Here is a 20,863-nt window from a genome sequence, read left to right on the forward strand (position 1 = left end):
CCACCCCTCTGGAAGTCCATCAAGTTTGTTATGGATCGAAGGGAAAAGATAACATTCATATGTTTGCCCTTCCTGCACAAATCATTTGGCATAGTCTTTAGTGCCTATAGACATGTTTCCTTTCCTCTCCCTTGGCAACGTTTCATTTCACACGACCTTAATCTTTGCCTGTTCTTTTCTATCTCTTCTCTATGTGGCCCCCATACTGGGAAATCTAAACATACTGTACATTATTTATTTTATTCAATCACTTTCCTAGGTTAGCAGTGTAAAGACATCCATTACAAACAAAATTATATGTTACATAGGGGTGTCCACAAGATGCAATAGGCACCTTTATTTACATTTCATTGATTACCTCTCAGATTACTTAAAAAGCCTGACAGCTGATTGATTAAAAAAAATCTTTAAAAGGTTGATGCCTCTAGCTTTAAGATCTTCCTGTTTGGGCTGGTTTCTAAAGTTCAGTTTTTTAAACCTTTAACTGGGAGTTATTTCTTTTGGGGATGTGCTTTATTTAGTTTGATTTTTAATCAGATACTTTATTGTGTGTGTTGTTTTAATCTTCCAGCCTGCTTACCTAAGGAAGGGGGCTAGAAATCATAACCATTAAGGCTACAGTCATGAAATTATCGGGAGGAGTAAATCCTATTAAGCTTGATGGTATTGTTACGCTTCACTCTCAGTCTCCACAGCAGTGCAAGTTCCATGTGTGCTTTACCCAGAGTCTGTGTTTCCTTTTAAAATGAGGCACAGTGGAGACTGTGGTTTCTTTATGATATATTGTTTATTTACATATATATACAACCTGAGCCTATGCTGGAGGAATTCACAGCATTACACTCCAAGAAATAGCGGCATAGCAACCCCTGCCGGCACCTGGGACAGACCAAAGTTGTGGAGCTGTAGAGCTTTTTGGGGGAAATAAAAGTTGTTGAGCTGCCAATTTCAGGGACAGGAAGTGGCTCTGCCTCCCTGCAGCACCCAAAATGCCCAGCAGCATTCCTAGGTCGCATCACTGCCACTGCAATCCTAAATTCAACTCCTCTTCTTCCAACTCTAGTTCAAAGTCTCTTTTCTCCCCCCCCCAAAAAATATATTTATTATTTTGTAACAAACAAAGACACAAAAGCGTAAACATACAAAAAATACAAAATACAAAAAATACCGAATACAAAATACAAGAAATACAAAAGATACAAAATACAAAAATAACAAAGAGAAAGAAAAACAAAAAATTATAAATAGCTTTATAAAAAGGTAAAAGAACAATTGGATAAAATAGAACAATTCCTGGGCAGAAATGGATTGCAAAAGATTCCGAATGAAAAGAGAACTCTACTCAATTATAGAATAACAAATCAAGAAGTGGACTTTGCTATAAACGAATTGAAAATCGGCAAGGCACCAGGACCAGATGGATTGACATCAAAATATTATAAAACATTGAAAGATTGGTTAATAGAACCATTGGTGGATGTCTGCAACAAAATTTTAAGAGGGGACAAAGCACCCAAGACCTGGAGAGATGCCTATGTAACTCTGATTCCAAAACCAGATACGGATAGAATGCAGTTGATGAATTATCGCCCAATATCCTTGTTGAATGTGGATTATAAAATATTTGCAAATATTTTGGCCGCTAGATTGAAGAAGGTGTTCAAAGTCTCTTTTCATTCTAATTAATTCTGAGTTGAGGGAGAGGCCTCTCCCATTTGTCCTTTGGCACAGTGCCAATCCCTTAGTCCTTCTAATGACTTACTTTTAGTGGGCTATTACCAGCCATGTTCCTGGCTTGTATTTTAACATGCTAAATCCAGTGTCTTGGCACTGAGGAATTAGAATGAGGTTCCAGGCGCCCAACAAACTCATAATACTATTTTTCTTGAAGAAACAGGTGTCAGAGTGGGTTGCAGATCAATGAACTTTCAAAGGGATTTTGTCATGCAAATTGTACAAGTGTGAGCACACGTAACGACATCATAAGGAAACATCACGTACAAGATGAGGTTGCTGTCATATACTGGGGGCAGCCATCACACAGGAGAGCTGATGGTTACCCACGGTGGTGCAGGTCTGTTGGTAGGTAGGTCGGTTCCATCCTTTAATTAACGCACTAACGCAGTGTGGTTATGGTGTTAAGTCTCAGAACTTAGTTTCTTACTCTGGCTGGGTCTCTGAGATGCTGGGTGAGCATTAGGCAGCTCTTCTAGTGCCATGTACTGTACCGGTAATTGCTGCTTCCCTAAAGCTCCTGCCAGAGTCCTTCTTTTTGAACCTGGAAACTGAAGAGGAAGCAATGTATTTTAATGCAGGTCTTGTGGATATCCTGTAGAGGTGCGCTATGTAGGACACAAGTCCCTGCTAGTTGCCAACAAAATCTGAAGTTGCTGCTAGAACCCTAAACTACCTCCCTCTTTTTTGTTTGTCACACCAGGAACACTGCCTCTTCTGTAAGAGGAGGTCTTAGTGTTAAACAACAACAACAACAACAACAACAAAAACAACAACATATTATGTATACCCCTCCCATCTGGCTGGGTTTCCCCAGCCACTCTGGGCGGCTTCCAACAGAATATTAAAATACAATAGTCTGTCAAACATTAAAAGCTTCCCTAAACAGTGCTGCCTTCATATGTCTTCTAAAAGTCTGGTAGTTGTTTTTCTCTTTGACACCTGGTGGGAGGGTGTTCCACAGGGTGGGTGCCACTACCGAGAAGGCCCTCTGCCTGATTCCCTGTAACTTGGCTTCTCATAGGGCGGGAACTGCCAGAAGGCCCTGGGCACTGGGCCTCAGTGTCTGGGCAGAACAATGGAGGTGGAGACGCTTCTTCAGGTATACTGGACCGAGGCCATTTGCCGTATATTCCGGCATATAAGGCGACTGGGCGTATAAGACGGCCCCCCACTTTTCAAGTTAAAATATAGTTTGGGACATACTCTATATTTTATGTACTTGCAGCCACGGACAAGCCCCGGCTGACTGGCAAGCCAGCGGCTCGTGAGCAACAGCACTAGCAAAGCTGCTCCTCTCCCTCCTCCCCGGCTCGCTGTCAAACCTCGCTGTGTCTCGATCTCCCTTTCCTCTGCAATTTCGGGGACTCGCCGAGCAGCGCCGGAATCGCGTCCGTGGCTCCGCAGAAGCAATTTCCGGCGCTGTGGACATGTTGGATATGGGCAGCTCGGCACTAGAAATCGCTTCTGCGGAGCCATGGACGCAATTCTGGCGCTGCTTGGCGAGTCCCCGCGCCAGTTTAGCGCAGCGTGCGGGGGACTTGCTGAGCGGGCAGCTCGGTTCACGGACCAGCGGGGCAGTACCTGGCGTATAAGACGACCCCCAACTTTGGAGAAGATTTTGGGGGGTTGGAAAGGCGTCTTCTACGCCGGAATATATGGTAGGGCTTTAAAGGTCAGTACCAACACTTTGAATTATGCTCAGAAATGTACTGGGAGCCAATGTAGGTCTTTCAAGACAGGTGTTATGTAGTCTAAGCCCCCGCTCCCAGTCACCAGTCTAGCTCCCACATTCTGGATTAATTGTAGTTTACGGGTCACCTTCAAAGGTAGCCCCACATAGAGCGCATTGCAGTAGTCCAAACAAGAGATAACTAGAGTATGCACCACTCTGGCGAGACAGTCCACGGGCAGGTAGAGTCTCAGCCTGCGTACCAGATGGATCTGGTAAACATGCCCTGAACACAGAATTGACCTGCGCTTCCATGGACAGCTGCGAGTCCAAAATGACTCCCAGGCTGCGCACCCGGTCCTTCAGGGGCACAGTTACCCCATTCAGGACCAGGGAGTCCTTGACACCTGCCCGCCTCCTGTCCCCCCAAAACAGTACTTCTATCTTGTCAGGATTCAACCTCAATCTGTTAGCTGCCATCCATCCTCCAACCGCCTCCAGACACTCACACAGGACCTTCACCACCTTCACTGGTTCTGATTAGAAATAGAGCTGGGTATCATCCGCATACTGATGAACACCCAGCCCAAACCCCATGATGATCTCTCCCAGCGGCTGCATGTAGATGTTGAAAAGCATGGGGGAGAGGACAGAACCCTGAAGCACCCCACAAGTGAGAGCCCAGGGGTCTGAACACTCATCCCCCCCCACCAATTTCTGAACACGGCCCAGGAGGAAGGGGCGAAACCACTATATAACAGTGCCTCCAACTCCCAGCCCCTCTAGACAGACCAAAAGGATGTTATGGTTGATAACAAAAGCTGCTGGGAGATCCAGCAGAACTAGAAAATTAGGAAACTTGAACTATGCAGATGGACTCCAGAGAGAAAAGAAACACCAGTAATACTTTACTGAGGAAAACTGAACAAAACATAGTGTATAATTTAAGGAGAAGTATAAACAGGGATGTTTTGCCTTTCTTACTTCAGATCTTGTACATAGCGGGGAAACATACAGAGGAAAAACTCATTTATAACTACACAGCTAATCAGGGCGCAGTAGCCACTCAGCCTGGTAGTAGCAATATCACCTTCAACACCAACAGAATTCCCCCTTAAGTTACACACTGTATGACCATTGCTGTTGCACTTCCACTGTGTAGCTTACGGGCAGAGCAGTTAAAGCTACTCAGCAGGGATAGGAAAGAAACCATTTGCCTGTGAACCTGGAGAGCTGCTAACTGTCGGAGTAAACAATATTGTCCAAGATGAGCCAATGGTCTGACTCAGTGTAAGGCAGCTTCACATGTTCATCTTTTGCATTTATAGAATCATGAGATTGCTTTAATAATTCCAAAATGTTTAAAATGCAGGCTCTTTCCATTGCCTTTCTAGGTCTGCATTTTAGCTTATTTCACATTTATCTCTTCTCCTCTGCTGCCTCAAGGGCTATAAATATTTTTAAAAGTGAAATTTGAGATCATTGCAACATGACCCTGGATATTGGTCTTTGAGAGGGTGGGGGGCAATACATTTTTATTAACACTGCAAAGCCTTTACAACTTAATATCTAATGATATACAGATGGGGTTTTCCTTTTGCTGGCTAGGTCAGTAAGCTGAAACAACAGGGACTCTAATGACTTGGTATCTGAAATCAAGGTAGAGACAAGTTTGAGCCATTCCTGGATTGGCTGGCAGACCACTGTTTATGCAGATGGGTTAGCCAATGGGGGAACAAAAGTCATATCTGCTCCATCTTGCAGATGTGGAGAGGGGGGGGCAGAGAGAGAGATGGGATGAGTTTGTTACCCTGGCACTTTGCTTTGTTAAATGGGAGCCTGCAGCGTTGCAAGGGAGAAACGCCTGAGTATAGCAATAACAAGCATTTTTAAAAAGGAAAAAGAACCCTCTCAACTGTTCTCTAACTTTCCTTTCCTGACCTTGAAGGATGTTGGAAGGTGTCATCTCATCAGCATTTCCGCAGTCGCTGGGAGATGGGGGTAGGGTGTGTGTGTGTTGTGGGGGGAGGTGATTTTTCTTCCTTGGGGCACCCTGCCAAGAATAACAGCAGACTCCAGCAGGTCGGCACAGGAAGGGAAAAGCTGGGAGCTGATTTGTAGCAGGAGCTTTGGAGAGCCAGAATGCATTTTTATGGAAGAGACCTTCAGAGATGCATAAACCTCCCTCTAATTTCTCCTCCATCCCCCTCTTCCCAGTGGAAGTTTGCCAAATCCATTCTAAAAAGAAGGGGGGACCTTTCAATAAGCTAGTCTTAGATGTTTGTGTTCATGTCACTGATGTGTGTGAAGAACAAAGCAATCTGATGAACTGACATATAATTTGGACAAAGCAGGAGACAGGAAAGTTCCATGGTCTACTTTCTCTTCCATCCTGCTGGTTTCCAAAGACTTACTGAGTACAAGCAACTGGCTATGGGATGGAGTAGGGGAGCCCATCAAATCTCATGCCACTGTCCTGTCATCCAGTAATGGGATGGGGAACTGTGGCTTCTGAAAGCCATGCCATTTCTAAGGCTGTGTACACACTAACCCATTTGTAGTGCAAAAATTGCAGTTTTTATCAGCCTGAAATAGTTCGTGCTTGTCCTCGACATGCTGTGTTCAGTCTACTTTTATTTTAGATTCTGCTGTCCACAAGGGTTGGTCTTGTTACTTGCAACACATCTGAAAACCCTCCTCTCTATTAGGTTGTCCATGCCTTTTCTTCCTTGTACATGGCCTAGGTACATGAAGAAGGAAGAGGTGATTGCAGTCGTACTATACACTTGGGGCTTATCCACACTCATGGGTGTAGCGGGGGGGGGGGCAAGGCAGCTGCCCCCCTAGACCAAGTAAAACAATAGAAAAACTTAACTGAACAATCACGTTGGTTCTGCCGCCTCTAACAAAAGCCCTGCCCCCCCCCAACAAAGTCCTGCCTCCCCCTAACAAAAATCCTGGATTCGCCCATGCCCACACTTACCTTTTCCTTTGCATGTTCTACCGTAGACACAGGTCCATGCTTTAAAGCTCCATGTCCGATTACTTACTTCCCCACTTTCCTCAGAAGAACTCGTTCTTTAATATTGAATCAGAGTGACTGGTGATTTGGGTTTTCCGTGTTTGCTCTGATTCAGTGGTAAAGACTGGGTTTTTGCAGGGAAAGCATGGGGGGGGGCTCTTCAGACACAGTGCTTTAAAGTGTGGACCTGTGTTTAGAAACACAGCATGAAAGGAAGTCTGGACGAGCTCTTGGTGGATGCAGCACCCATTGTTGTGACAACCTATATTTGTTTTCAAATGGAGACCCTGGAAAGTAATGCAGAATCAATCTGCCATGAGCTTTTATTTTCAGAATGAAACCAGTTTCCCAAGAAATACTTTTTAGGGGCAACAAATATGCAATAGATCTAGATTATGTTTGGATTAGGTAGAAATAAACAGTACACTAAAGTCTTCACTGATTCTAGGACGAATGGTTGTGTGTACACTGCCTAAGACTAGAGAACTTGCCTGGAACAGTGTGCACCTTTTCCTCCAGTGTATTGTTCTTGAATTACATCTTTTCCAAGGAAATGTACTTCCTTCGCTCTGCCTCTCACTGTACAATGAATGCATACCTGGTCTTGTTCTGAACAAGGGCATCCTGTATGTGTAAGCTTGGCTGCCTTTGAGGTCCCTTGGCTTGAGCTTTACAAACAAAGACTTCCACCAATTCTTTTCAGGAGCGCACTGAAAAACCTCTTAGACATGACCCTTGATCCCAGACTTCAGGCATTCAGAGAACCTGCTAGGAATGGAAGATTTTTTGGCCTTCTAATTTCCTCCCTTAAAATCACTAACTTCCGCCTGCTGCTGATAGTGTCATTGGATCGAGTCACTGCAAGCTGCACTTGCTATTTTATTCCTGAGAAGCCTTCCATGTATTACTCATTTGGAAGTGCGCAGCCCTCTGTGCTTGGGCATGCAGCTTTACACTGTTTGAACCATTTCTGCATGAGCAATGTAAGGACAGATAATAAACTTTGCAAAGTGTCCCTGTGCCACTTTGAGAAGGCTCTAAAGGGTGGGGCCACTTCGTCATGTTATTTCCAACAGGGGATTAAACTAGGTGTCAAAAATTGTGCGTGTTAATAGTGTGTGAAGTTTGGCATGCTCCAGGAAAACAGATTGGAGAATGGAGAGCTTTAAAGCATTTCTTTACAGCTTTGTCCCACATAAAATAATGGCTAACCAATTTCCTCATGTATTGAGTAAAAGAGAAAAGTTGCCTTTGAAAACCCACTAGTCTGGCTGTTTCTCCCTAGGAAGACTGTAGTAGTAATTCTGTCAAAATTTGTGTGCAGTTGCTGACCCTTCTCACTGAGTTTTGATAGAGTCTTTGGAACACAGCAAAACTCTGTCCCAGTTAATAGTGTTCCTCTATGGAGAATACCTGAGACCATGCTCATGATACGCAGTTACTCTCACTGGTTTAAGGATGGTACCATATTTTTTGTTGCCCTTCAGTTAATCAAAATCTTGCTGTTGTTCCCCCCTTGTGCCTTATTGTATCCTCTTAGAGCATAATGATAAACAGTGCATTAGATTATCACAGACTGCCCAAGATACCATTTTCTCATTTTAATGTTTAATATCTTTACCTCTTCTTTGCTTTCTCCCCTTTGGGATGACATTTACACACTAGGCATCTGATAAGAGACCAGAAGGCTTTCAGTGCTCTTGCCTAGAATGCAGGGGGTGTAAGTCCAGATGATGAGTTGCTAGCTAGATGGTTCATTTGTACCTCCTTTAAAAGTGCAGGCAGTGGCTTTTTCTCTCCAATACATTTACACAGCTGAGGCTTGCAGCCCATGCATTTTGGTACTCCAGGCAGTTACCGAGTTTGCTTTGATTGCTGGGCTGGCCCTGCACATGGCTAGACTTATGTGGAAATGAGGGCTCACTCCATCACTTTTCAGAATGCCTCTGTGGACCACTCAAGGTCAGGCTACTTCTATTCAGATCAAGAAAGAACTCTGGATAGCTTAGTAAGACCTTCATTGTGGGACAAAAATACTCCTTGTGGGGAAAAGGATGGGCCTACATTTTTGCATAAAAAGTATCAGAACTGTGCAGAGCAAGGTATAGTAAGAACATAAGAAGAGCCTACTAGATCAGACCAAAGGCCCATTATCCAGCACTCTGTCCTCACAGTGGCAAGCAGAACCTCAGTGCTACTGCCCTCTCACCACTTGTGATTCCTGCAACTGGCATCCAGAAGCATACTGCCTCTGACAGTGGAGGTAGAAAATAGCCATCATGTCTAGTGGCCATTCAAGGTAAATTGAATAATCCCTTTAAAAAAAAAGCAACCCTTGATTAATTACTTAACACTGCCTGCCTATTTCTCCATGTGATTGTAGCTTCTGTGTGAAGATTCTTTTACCAGGGATTGGCACTTGCTGTTTATGACCGTGTAGTGCACAAGCATGCTGACAAAGGCTTTCTGACAACAGTGTTCACATCCATATCCTTGGAATTAAAAGCTGATTTGCCTTAATGGAACTGCTCATAGTTTTCTAAACTTCTTCATTTTTCAATTACAGTTTGGGAGAATTTGGATAGTTTTTTTGTTTTCGAAAGCATCGCAGTCATTCTTCTGCGTTGACAGAGCACTTTGGCATATGAACTTGGCACAGTGGAGATGAAAAGAGAATGCTTTAAAAACCTCACACCATACGGAGGCACTTGGCTGGCTTCAGCCTTTGCAGGCGGGATGCCACTCTGAGTCACAGCTGCATGTTGACCTTTGGACCGTTTTTTTTACAGGAGAGGGCAAACATCTCCCCCTTGTAGGCCTTTTATCTAGATGGGCTCATTTTGAGCCCTTCACCAGTACTTCCTCTGAAAGTATCTGCATTTGCTGGTGCTGTTATCTCCTGGTGGCTCTGCAATTCAAGGTGTATGCTCTTGGAAGCATTTGAGGAAACTAGTGTTTTACATCTTTATATTTTCTGCTATTTCACCCTATTTCAATCTACTGAAAGAAAACCAGCTGTTTTTAATAATAATAATAATAATAATAATAATAATAATAATAATAATAATAATGGAGACTGCAACCAGTGTTTTCAAAATAATGCATTTAATATTTTTCTGCTGCTTTTCATGCTACAATTAACCAGCAAGTAACAAATGATTCACTTAGCTAGGATCAATGTGAAAAAATCAGTTTTCTGCTCCACTGTCACCACGTATCCAGTCTGCAGAAGTAGTTCTAGAAGTCTGATCCAGTTTGAAAAGAATGAAAACCACATAAAGAAAACGTTCACACAAAGAGGTAGCCATGTTGGTCTGACGTAGTTGAAACAAAATAAAAAAAAATCCTTCCAGCAGCACCTTAAAGACCAGCTAAGTTTTTATTTTGGTATGAGCTTTTGTGTGCATGCACACTTCTTCAGATACACTGAAATAGAAGTCCCCAGACACTTATGTAGAGAAAGGGTGGGGAGGGGGTCTCACTCAGAAGGGTGGTGGAAATGGGTGATTGACTGACTGATAGCTGTTGACGACTGTAAATGACTGCGAATGGTCTTGCATGAAAAAGCAAGGGGTGAGATGGCTGAAGATTGCTTTATCATGAATTGCAACTTATCACCAAGCTTAAAACCATAGAGAGACCTGGTTTGAACAGAGACGTTGGATTCTTATCTCATTATACATGATAAAGCGATCTTCAGCCATCTCACCCATTGCTTTTTCATGCAAGACCATTTGCAGTTGTTTACAGTCGTCAACAGCTATCAGTCAGTCAATCACCCATTTCCACCACCCTTCTGAGTGATACCCCGTCCCCACCCTTTCTCTACATATAGCGTCTGGGGACTTCTATTTCAGTGTATCTGAAGAAGTGTGCATGCACACAAAAGCTCATACCAAAATAAAAACTTAGTTGGTCTTTAAGGTGCTGCTGGAAGGATTTTTTTTATTTTGTTCACACAAAGAAAGCTTCTGTGATAACTTGGGAGGCCAAGAAATTGAAAGGTGAAGTGACTCCAGTTCTCAGCCTCCCCCAAACTGCCCTTCCTTCAGGTAGATACTTTCTTTTGGTGTGTTGCCTTCCAGAGGAGATTTGTCCTCTAGATGATGAGAGGGTAGCATTTTTTGATGCAGTCGCCACAAAAGTGCTTTGCGGAGCAAAGAGACTGTGACAATCTGTGCTCAGCAACATTCTTCTCAGAGCCAGGATGCTGACAACAGTGCTCACGGCAGCATCCTGGCACCAATGATGGCACAAGGGAGCACTGCAGTATCACACCAGCTGTCTGGGATGCAACTGGACAGGTACTTTTTTTTTTAGCATAATGAAAAAGGAAAGCGTAGGAAGGGCTTTCAAAAAAGATACTCCAATGTTGAAGCTGTGGGTTCTCCTTGCATGAGAGCACCACCATAACAAATGTAAACTAGTTTTGAACCATCTCTCAGTTGTTGTTGTTTTTGAACGGGCAGTGTCTTCCCCAGCCTGTTCTTCCACACAAGGTTTCTCCCTGGAGATTTTAAAAAGGCAATTTAGCATCAAAACACTTCATCCTTCTTGAATTCTAGTGTCCAGAGATGAACTCTTTAGTCCAGGTGGATTTTCATCTAGAATTACTGTTGAAATGCACCCAAAAACCTGGAATGGGGGTTGAATATCACTTGTACAGTTCCTTCTAAATCCTGAACTGAAAAAACTCAGTTGCCATTCTGAAATCTGTCCATGCATTCATTTAATTTATGATACGAATACAATCATACTTACATGACAGCATTTTATGTTCTAGCAAAGTGAACTGTTGGTGACTGAGCAGGGAAAAGATGGTGGATAGCTTGCGGAAGATGTTGACCCATTATGCAAATCTATTAGAGAGCTAGAAAAGGTTCAGAAAAGGGGGTGGGAGAATCAAGACCGACAAAAGAAAGTACTTCTTCATGCCGTGTATAAACTATGGACTTCATTCCCACAAGGTGAATGAGATGCCAAATTGGATGGCTTTAAAAGAGGATTAGACAAATTAATTGGGGATTAGGTTAACAATGGCTACTAGCCAAGATGGTTGTGTTTTACCTCTACTGTTGCAGTATATTCCTGAATGCCAGCTGCTGGAAATCACAAGTGTGGAGAGTGCTGTTGTGCTCAGGTTCTGCTTCCAGATGTCCCAGAGCATCTATTTGGCCACTGTGAAAACTGTCCTGAACTAGATGGGACTTTGGCCTGCTTCAGCAGGGCTCTTCCTATGTTTTTATGTCAACCTTTCAGTGCCAAAATAATGTAAACCGGCATGGACAAGAATGACTGCTCATAATTCATCACAACTGCAAAATTCATAATGTAGTGAAAGGATTTGTGTGTGAACACATGCAGAGCTTTAATTTGACGTAAAGATTAGAAATAACTGAATTGATTGATCTGCAACTAGAAATTACTGAAATTTGAACTGACAGCCAAGTTTCCTGTGAAACTTATTTGCTCATGCTCAGCAAAAACAATGGAATAAATTTATCCAGTGGGTTTTGTGCATACCCTGACCCATCTTTGCTGAGTGTTTCTGGGTGGCTTGTGTGGAGGGGGAGAAGAATGCTGCTGTTGACAGCTGTTATTGCGAAGGCAGACACCACTGTTACAGAGAAGCTAGGGGAGGGAGTGTTCTCCTGAAGGAGCGTCTCCACCCCCATCGTTCTGCCCGGACACTGAGGTCCAGTGCCAAGGGCCTTCTGGCAGTTCCCTCGCTGCGAGAAACCAAGTTACAGGGAACCAGGAAGAGGGCTTTCTCGGTAGTGGCACCCGCCCTGTGGAACATCCTCCCACCAGATGTCAAAGAGAAAAACAGCTACAAGACTTTTAGAGGACATCTGAAGGCAGCCCTGTTTAGGGAAGCTTTTAATGTTTAATAGATTATTGTATTTTAATACTTCTGTTGGAGGCCGCCCAGAGTGGCTGGGGAAACCCAGCCAGATGGGCGGGGTATAAATAAATTATTATTATTATTATTATTATTATTATTATTATTATTATTATTATTATATAAATAACACTTTCAAGCCACAGCCTTTCTTTTTTGTGTAACACAAAAATGATACAAGCTGCTTTGGGCAGAGTCTGACCATCGTTCTATGTAGTTGAGTACTGATTACTTTGTAACCAACTCTCCAAGGTCCTAGAGAAACGCCTTTCCTGGCCCTGCTAAGGTCTTTTAACCAGAGACCCAGCCTTGGACCTTCGTCATTCATAGCATGTGCTCTACCACTGAACTATGCACTGAGCTCTCCCAAATACTTGGGGTTCTGCCACTAGGAGATTAATGGTCCATCTAGCAGAGTCACTGTTATCCTGCCTGGCTGCAGTGCTCCATGATCTCAAGCAGACACGTTTCCCACCCCTGCAACCCAAGAGGCTATATGTCAGCTTGGAAACAGACTGCTCTTTGGGAGATGTACCTAGCAAGCTTGCCTACAGCTTTGCTTGTGATAAAATTAGACTCTGACTGTGTCCAGGGGAATGTGTATTCTCGCTGCTGTGGGCATAAAAAATAGGAAACCATTTGAAGGAGGAGCAAAGCAACCACCTTTGATTTGCAAACCAAACCACCTGTGCTTGTTTTTGTTTATTAACAGTATGTTCTTCTCTGGCAAGCTGACAGGCCAGCAAATGGCAGCACCTGTTTGCCGCTATTTTTCACCTCCGTCGGATCTCAGCTTTCTTCCCTTATAAATATTAAGGGGAAACCTCAGCATGACTTTTTGGACTAACGAAAGATGTCCTTTCTGTGCCTCTCATCCTTACTTCGGGACACAGCCATTCTGGCTGAACTCCCTGTGAACATGATATGTGGGCTTTGTGTATCAGATTCCTGGGAGTTACCTCCCTCTCCCTCTCCCCCCATCAACTCTCTACCTTGTTCAGTTTGTGCACAGCCCAGATTTTGTCTTGCTGGGGTTGCATTCTCATGAATAAGGACCAATGGTAACTCTTATGCAGAAAACAATGAAGGTTCAATTTATATAGATGCTGTTTCTTAAATAAGCAGAGGTATTCCATATCTCTTCAGGGGAGATCCCCAGGTCCCTTTTGCTGTTGCTCTCTGGCATGCCATACATAGTTTCCAGTTAGCTGATTAATTGAAAAGTTACAGCTAATTTCAGCCTGTATTTAGGACATATCACTTCAGAGTTTGTTTAAAATATAGGTAATATTATAACCATAGACTGTAATAGTTGTTGTTTTTTTACTTATAACTTTAAATATTGGAATTACAACTGTGTTTCTGAGCCAGGTTAGATGGCCTTCTTAATAATAAAATATAGTGACAAATTGAATTAAAGATGCCTTGGAGCACCCTGGTGGTCAGTCTGTGGCATTGCCTCTCCACTCCTAGTTGCTTTTACTGTATTCTTAAAGGCAAGGACAGAAAAACAGAAGAGCAGTGGAGCCATGCCTGGGATTTGACAGAAGTGAAAGGCATTTAGCTAATGAAATCACCCAAGTGAATTAACAGAGCAAAGGAGTGCTCTGCAGTACTTGGCTGAAACGGGCACAACATTCAACTGACTTCCAGTCTTGGGACAGTCATGGGGAAACAAACCTGACATTCAGAGACTGTGCAGTTAATCGCCAGCTCCGTCCCCTGACCCCACTTTCCAAAGCCTTATCTTTCCAAGCAAAGCTGCAGCATTTGAAAACCAGCCAAATTGTGTACAGTATGTGTTTTTTTTTAATAAATAAAAACTTGCTCCCCATCCCTACTGAAATAATGGAGCTGGAGACTGGTTTTTTTCTTTCATTTATTGAATTAATGAATTTGTATCCCAGCTTTCCAGTTACTTGTATTAGGTGGCTTACATCAAAAGTGTAGCATCCATAAAAACCATCAGAACAACAATAAAATCAGCAACAGTGAGGCCAAAGCAATAAAAAGCATTAAAACCAATTAGCAAATCTCAATATAGGAAGGCAGAAGGAAGTTACCAGATTTTAAAGCTGAACAGCAGAGGAGCCAGGTGCATCTCTATAAGGAGGGCGTTTTGCAGATGCAGCACTGCAAATAATAATAATAAAACCCCTGTGTCCAGTTGCCACCTGTCTAATTTGCAAATAGCCATGTTTGTATGGAAGAAGGTGATCCTTTAGGCTACCCTGACCCCAGACCATTTAGAGCTCCATTGGAAAAATACCAGGAATCAGTGTAGTTCCTTAGCTAGAGATACATGCTCAGAAATACCTATACTCCAAGTATCTCTATAATATGGGCATTTTGAGCCAGGGTTCAACAAAGTTTATTAGGTCCAATAACCTTTTTTTTAGTTCCGAGGTGAAGTAATGTGACATGTGTATTAATAAAAATAGAGACAAAGGGCATCAGATAAAATACAGAATGCTTTTCATTTTTCTCAAGAAATTACACTCATCCCTTGTATATCTAGCATTGGGGCATTCAGATCAGAGAACACGATATTGAGGTGGTCCTAAATCCTGCCATGATCTTCTTATAGCAACTAGACCTTACTTAAAGGGACAATAACTATATAAGCTGCCCTTAGATCACCTTGCAAACCTTCCATTGCTTTCGGTTACCTTTGGATACCTGGGGAACCTGCAGTCATTCAGGTGTTGTTGGACTACAGCTCCTATATTTCCTGAGCATTGTCCATGCTGTCTGATCCAACAACATCTGGAGAGCCATGGGTTTCCCATCCCTGCTGTAAAGTGAAATCTGACAACCCCCCCCCCAATGTAACAATGTGTTTTGAAAGACCTCTCCCTTCCCTTTGCCACTCTCTGTTTGCGACTAAACATTTGTTCCTTTGCCCTTCTCTGTTCCCAACCCACCCTTGAATACCAGGGCCACCTGCGAAGAAAGCCGAAATTTATCCCAGGAGGAGCAGTAGACTCTCTTCTCTTGAGTGTTTTCTGAGCTGATGTCATACAATCTGTTTGATTTTGCAGCCAGTTGTTATGGGGAACATCACGCTTTCAGCACCATGAGCGATGACATTTTCCCCATGTGCAAAATGCAATGCAGCTGTTGTTAGAGGAGCAAAGGCTGCATCAGGGAGGCCAACTAGTTAAGACATGGGCGGATGCTTTCTGTGTGGGAAAGTAGTAAGTCAATCACCCATTTAGAGTTTACTGCAACTGAGGACTCCTCTGGCCCAGTTGTTCTTGCACTCTACTAATGAATGACAGGCTATTCCAGGGGTCTCCTGGGGATCTTTTGCTTTGCTCTTGTACTTCTCATCTTCAGTTGCCTTGGCCATGTACCTCTTCCATGGAGTACTGGTGAGGAGCCATAGGCACACAATTTGCATGCTGAAAGTTCAATCTCAACTATTCAGTTTTTTCAAAAAAAAAGGAACACAGGTAGCAAGGCTGGGAAAGGGCTCATCCAGACTTTCTTTTGCACTGAGCTTTCCAGTCACAGGTCCATGCTTTAAAGCTCTCTCTTTCCAAGCTGCTTTTTATTTATCCCTGTGCTTTCTCTGGGGAAACCTGTGTTTCACCACTGAATTGGAGCAAATGGCAATTCATGGAAAACTTGATTGCTGTTTGCTCCAAATCAGTGGTAAAATACAGGTTTTCCTGAGGACAAAAAACAAAAACAAAAACCGTGCTTGGACATGGAGCTATAAAGCCCAGACCTGTGTCTAGAAACGTGGCACAAAAGGAAGCCTGGATGAACCCAAAGACTTACCTGAGACCTGGAGAGCAGCTGTCACTCTATGACAGTGGACAATGTTTGGTGCTGCTGACCAATAATCTGCCTTAGTATAAGATGACATTGTATGTCTTGGTAGTAATGGAGTTCATGGGGTTCCATGGCAATTTATGGGAGCGTTGTTCATTTTTCTTTTTATTCATTTCTCTGAAACTGAGCTCAAAAGTGAATGCCACAAGCAAAAATCCCTGTTCTATTTTCTGAAGCTCTAATTGTTTGTTTGTTTGTTTGTTTTTACTAAGGGAAATTTACTGGGGCAAAGTTAGTTTGAAACCACCATCTGCCAAAGAGGCAGACCTCTCCATAGAATCACTGTGAGCAGTAGTGGTTGGTGCTTCCTGGACTGGTTGTAAGTAAAAAGGCAGGCAGGGCAGGCGGGGGCTGTTTGAGGGCAGGCTGAGATGAACGGGGGCAGTGCTCCATTTTCCCTAAAGGACCAGCCTCCACTGACTGGGTGGCAATACTAGGCACAAAGTCTAACTTACAATTGGTGATGTACTGTTTCCCCCCAATGATCAAAATTTCCATGGTAATGTTGAGATATAGAATTAAATCAATGAGGCATCCAAAGGAATAAATGTTGTGGTAATAGGTGACATCAGCAACTGTTACATAGACTGGGTAAATGCATGTTCCTGTCATGATAGAGTAGTATGTAGATAGAGTAGTTAAAATGACTACAGTATGTCCTAGAACAGTTGATTGTTAAACTGGCCAGCGGGGAGGCAACCCTGGACTTAAATGGTGCCCAGGACCTAGTGTGTGATGTGTTGCTGTACAGTTCAACATATATTGTATATTCCTGCGTATAAGACTACTTTTTAGCCCAGGAAAATCTTCTCCAAAGTCGGGGGTCGTCTTATACGCCGGGTCGTATTTCTTATATGGCGAGTATATCCCAAACTCTATATTTTAACTGGAAAAGCTGGGGGTCGTCTTATACGCCCAGTCATCTTATACGCCGGAATATATGGTATGTACTGTAAGTGGACAGTTGTATTCACTACAGATTGCAGAGCAGATTCCTGTACCTGAACTAATTTTCTCAGGAAGGGAGTCTGTGGAACTGAAGCAAGCAGCAGTAACAAGCGACAAATTTCTAGGCCTTATTGACAAATTAAAAATGAACAAATCACCACGTCCAGATAGTATCTACCCAATATGTTCTTAATGAGCTCAAATTTGAAACTGATGATATTCTAAGAAGAATATGTAGCTTGTCTGTAAGGTCAGTCTCCATACCTGAAGGCTTCCCATAGGCATATGGTTGGTCATTGTGAGAACAGGGTGCTGGACCAGATGGACGGGCTTTCTTAAAGTTTAGGACTTCCAGGTCTAGGCTTTCCTTGAAGTGCTTGTAGTCTAACCTTTCTAACTTCACAATGAACTGTAGACTTAACTATCCAGGACAGTTTTGTACCACCTATGGCTAATTGCCATTTTTTCCCATATGATTAGTGGATATGCTGGACCCCGGGTCCTCAGTCTTCTTTGGGTGAAGGTCTGGCACAGTAGACATAGAAGGCCATAGCTTCTCTTTCACCATCTCCCATTTTAGGTGGTTGTTTTGATCCTGTTCTTCCTTTAAAAACTTCATGGAGGTGTACAGGGTCCCCCGTCCCACATTTTAGCCTCAGAAGTGCCTATTGAGGAAGATTATGGCTACATGCACATTAATGCATTTGTAGCACAAAATTTTAGAATTTCTCAAAATGGAATTGTTCATACTTTTACTCAAGGCTATCATGGCTACCAACCACAATGGCTGTGTTCTCCCTCCATGGTCAGAATACCAATTTCTGGAAACTACAGGAGGGGAGAGTACTGTTGTGCTTATCTCCTGCTTGCAGACTTCCCATGGGCATCTGGTTAGTCATTGTGAGAAAACTAGACTAGATGGGCCACTGGCCTCATCCAGCAGGGCTGTTATTAAGTTCAAAATGCTGCTTTTCAATCTACTGTGTATTGTTTCTAGATCCTGCAATCCACGAGAGTGATTGTGGTTGCATTGTGCATATTTGAAAACCCTCCCCTTGATTAGGTTATCCAAGCCTTATTTGCCCTATGCATGTTCCATGTGAATGAAGAAGGAAATGGTGACTGTGATCTTGGTATATGTCCACCCACACCATCATTGGTCCTACCCTTTGCAGGGACAACCTACTTGTTTTCAAATGAACACACTGTATAATCCATCTGCCTTGAGCTTTTATTTTTGGATTGAAATCAGCTTCTCAATAAGTGCTTTTCAGGGTGGGATTATGCAACAGATCTATATTGTGTGTGAACTGCATTAAAAACGGTGCTAAGGAGCCATTGATTCTAGAATAAAAGGTCATGAGTATGCAGCCCAAGAGTTACTGAATATGGTTGCCCTGTGAGCTGTGAAGCAGTTGTTTGAATTTTGCTCTGACACTCTTATCCATTATCATAGCTGCCAAGTTATCCCTTTTTTAAGGGATTTTCCCTTATGCTGAATAGGCTTCCTCGCGAGAAAAGTGAATACTTGGCAGCTATGTCCATTATATCACCCTGCATCTCTTTCTTGAGCATTGGTACTGGTAGTACAGAGAGCATTCTGGTGTGTAGGGTGACCATGTTTTGTATTTTACAGAGGATAGTTCCCTATCTCAAGGGTTGTCAGAATACAGCCCTCTATTTGAAGGACTGCCAGGTTCAAATCTGATTTAAAAATGAAGAACTCTATGAAGGGAGAACAGGTGGGCCCTGAATTTGCCTACCAACCCTGGACAGAAGGCACACAGGTCGTCTGGCCCCAGTCTTCCCTACAATGATGAGACTTATTGTATTCCTATTTAAATGGTAGTCATTATTTCTAAATTTCCAGCTATACTTATAAATTAGGACATGTAAATTTTATGCAAATCTCTTTTTTAAATGATGCAACACCTCCTTTTAGGGCTCGTCCACACTTTGCTTGTCCCATTCCTAGAAAGCATGGGTCCAAGTGGTTTTCTGTTTGCCCTGCTGTTTTCCCTAGGAAAACCCCTTCTTTACCTAAGCAATCCACATAAAACACAATTGACGTTTCCTCCAATTTAATGGTAAAGAGTGAGTTTTCTGAGAAGTAAGTGATGGGGCAAGCAGAAATGTGGACAAGCCCCAAGACAATGCATAAGAGGCCACCTTACTGGTGCCAAAATGAGGCTTTGCTAAGGCAGAAGAGAGCTAGTTGTAAAGGAATTGTGATCAATGTGGTTCAGTTTTAAAAGATGAGAAAGTAAAAGTTGGTTAAAGTTTTCCAAAGTGTAAACACTGGAAAGTACTGTAATAACTATTTTGCTGGGTCAGGCCATGGCCCATCTAGTTCTGCATTCTGTGTCTAATAGCGACCAGCCAGTTGCCCTTTAAAGCTCACATGGAAGGTATCAGAGTAAGAACCTGCCCCTAGAGTTATATAAAAAAGGCAAAGGACCCCTGACAGTTAAGTCCAGTCGCAGACGACTTTGGGGTTGCGGCGCTCATCTCGCTTTTAGGCCGAGGGAGCTGGCGTTTGTCCGCTGACAGTTTTTCCGGGTCATGTGGCAAGCATGACTAAGCTGGTTCTGGCGCAACAGAACACCAAAACCAGAGCAGCGCACGGAAACACCATATACCTTCCTGCTGGAGCAGTACCTATTTATCTACTTGCACTTTTATCTACGAACTGCTAGGTTGGCAGGAGCTGCTTATATACTACCTTGGTATATAGAGGCAGTAGCCACTGATAAACCATGTCCTTCATGAAACTATTTCTTTTAAAACCCTAAAGCAATTTCCCATGGCCCCACTATGCTTTGTTATAACCTTTTCCTTTCAGTCTACACAGCTCTAGAATGATGGGGAAACTAGCAACTTTTGGACATCTTGGAAAGTTATAGTACAGATAGGCTCTGGAATGAAATTACTCCTGTTCTGAGCAGGAAAGAATTGTGCTTAGTGGCTTTTTTTTAAAAAATGACACCCTCTACATTCTTTTATTTGGCACAGGAAGAACTAGTCCAGAGACAAATGCTGCTGGGGTGCTTCCACATCAGCCTTTTTTTCCTGGAACTGATCTCAGCCATTCACTTAGTTTTTACAGAGAATCCAGATGGCATTGTTTCCAGATATAAGCTACTCAATAGGTTGCTTGTCCTATTGTATGACATGGTTTGCAGCAATTTCACTGACTTTAAGTGCAATTGCCATGCCACCCTTTGACGTAGTGCTGTTGACTCATCTAGCGTGGAAGTGAGGTCAATGACCATGACACAGTTTGTGATGGCATTGCTGAAACCTGGACCTCTGCTTTCCTTGCTTTACAACTGGGATGGGAAGCCTTATTTTTTTAACCCAAGGGCTGAATTGCCTCCTGGGCAAGCTTCTGGGGGCCACATGCTGGGGTGGGTGCGGCCAGAGGCAAACGCAAGTAGAGCAATGCATATGACTCTTTGTATAGCAGACTGCATTCCAGCCATGCCAAAGTCAGAGGTTTATACAGTCACACACCCCTCTCTATGCTCCAAGAAGGCAAGGAAGAGGCATGATCACAGTTTGAGGACATATTTCAGTTATGCAAGAGCACTAAATGAGGGCATTGGAGCAGGGCTGGTGATGGGTGTGGCTTAGGGAGAGGGGTTGTGACCTGTCAAGAGTCTCAAGAGCCATTTAGAGAGACTGGCTGTTCTGCATCTTGCCTGTACAGTTTCCCTTTGCACCATCACTATTTTTTGTTGATGCC

Source organism: Zootoca vivipara, chromosome 6 (genome assembly GCF_963506605.1).
Source record: "Zootoca vivipara chromosome 6, rZooViv1.1, whole genome shotgun sequence".
NCBI lineage: Eukaryota > Metazoa > Chordata > Lepidosauria > Squamata > Lacertidae > Zootoca > Zootoca vivipara.